Raw genomic sequence first — 2,173 nt, 5'->3', positions numbered from 1 at the left:
TTCGAGTAATAACATTTTTTTATATTTATCTTATATTCAAATCAATATTAACCAATTCCTAATTTTTTCCTCCTAAAATATCTTGGCTTTAGCATTCTCCTTTTAAAATTTATTACTGGTGCATATCCTCGGAAGTTAGAACCATAAAGAGTCCTAGGCTCCTAGCTAGTCACTTCTCAATGTTGTGTTGAGTTTTTGGTAGATTATCCTTTGCAGCAGCAACAATGGCAGACGAGGTTGTTCTGTTAGATACATGGGTCAGCATGTTTGGTATGAGGGTCAGAATTGCTTTGGCTGAAAAGGGAGTCAAATATGACTACAAGGAACAGGATCTCAAGAACAAGAGCCCTTTGCTTCTTGAGATGAATCCAATTCACAAGAAGATCCCAGTTCTCATCCATAATGGTAGACCAATATGTGAATCTTCAATTATAGTTCAGTACATTGATGAAGTTTGGAATGATCAATCTCCTTTCATGCCTTCTGATCCTTATGATAGAGCTCAAGCCAGATTCTAGGTTGATTTTAGCGACAAAAAGGTACTTTTATTGTTACCTTCTTGGGATGTGGTTTCTATTGTTTTTTTCTCTTCAAATTTGGTGGGTATAATGCATAATTTGAAGTTCTATGTTTTTATCTATGCTTTATTTTAACATTACATTGAGTGTATATGGTTCTTGACTCTCTCACTTAACAGGGTGGGATTGCGATGAGCTTTATTAAGAATTGACTTATGAAAAGAGTTAGTCTCAAATTATGCTCGTTTGAAGTATGATAGTAACTGTATTGTGCTATTGTGTTACATACCACTTGCTAGCTGCTACATGAGTTAGCGAAGCTAAATTAAGATACTTAAATAATGAGCTTTTCTCACCTACTCAAAGCAAAATAAATCATCACTCTTAATATGCTAAGGAATTTTAGGTACTTTTCATATTTTTTAATAAAAACCTAATTGGTTTTCCAAAAAGTTTTAGATTAGATATTTTTATCTTGGACAAATTATTATTTTTTTGGTGTTCTCGAAAATCACTCTCATCAAATAAATTGGTCTCTCTGTGGCTTTCAATCAAATTTTGGATATGCGTGTTAAAAAAATAAGTCATGAATAAATTTTATTGTAAAATAATTAGGATTCAAAAATATACTCTAAAACAAATTAGGCTCCCTTTAAAATAATGAAGGGACTAATCTAGATACGGAAATAATTCTTGAAGACTGATAGAAAAATTTTTTAGCAGTACTTAATTCGGAATTTAGATTTTTAATCTGACTAGTCGTGTTTTTGATAAATTTATAAGTCAATCTCTTTGTCTCAGAAAGCATTAGTCCAATAACCTACTTAAAAGTAATAAGCACAGATAAAATGAAACGAAGAAGATGTATATCTTTATTCAATATCAATGTTGAATGCAGATATATGAAACTTGGAAGAAAATGTGGCTTTCAGAAGGGGAAGAACATGAGGCAGGGAAAAAGGAGTTAATCTCTATTTTCAAGCAACTTGAGGATGCATTGGGAGACAAAATATTTTATGGGGGTGACTCATTTGGGTTCCTTGACATTGGTCTAATCCCATTTTCTTGTTGGTTTTATACCTTTGAGACTTATGGAAACTTCAAAATGGAAGCAGAGTGTCCTAAACTAATGGCATGGGTCAAAAGAAGCTTTCAAAGAAAGGCTGTATCCAACACGCTCCCTGATGACAAGAAGGTCTATGATTTCGTATTGGCCATGGAGAAAATACTTAAAAATAAATAAATTTTCTTTATAATACATATTGGAAGGATTTATTTATACCAGATATAAATTTTATAGTGTTGTGTTGTGTTGTATTTGGTGGGTTTCTGGGATATATAGTTAATAATGGCTTTGATAGACACTTTGGTGTGTCTAATATGTGAAGCTGAGGAGGGGTTGAATACTTGAATGCTTTTTACGTTTGTATAAGTTGTGTAATTATGATCAATAAAATAAAAGCTTATGTTATGTAGCTTATAACGTTTCGTGTGCTGTAGTTGGTTTGCTCAGTGGACAATGTTTTCGACCACTTGAACAATCAACTTTGTTAGGATTATAACAAAAATATGCTTAGAAGTATGAACAAAAATATTTATTTAAATTCTAAAAAATAAACTTCTAAAATGTAAATTATAAATTTGAAAACGTTAAA

The 2,173-nt window shown here is 31.7% G+C and overlaps 1 pseudogene; it reads left to right on the top strand.

The window, feature by feature from the left end:
• The window catches only part of LOC107614216, a 7,349-nt pseudogene extending 5,348 nt beyond the window's left edge, over positions 1 to 2,001 (top strand).

The sequence above is a fragment of the Arachis ipaensis genome, chromosome B08 (assembly GCF_000816755.2).
Source record: "Arachis ipaensis cultivar K30076 chromosome B08, Araip1.1, whole genome shotgun sequence".
NCBI classification, from domain to species: Eukaryota; Viridiplantae; Streptophyta; class Magnoliopsida; order Fabales; family Fabaceae; genus Arachis; species Arachis ipaensis.
Note: the sequence above shows the minus strand (reverse complement) of the source record. Positions and strands in the feature narration are given on the sequence as shown.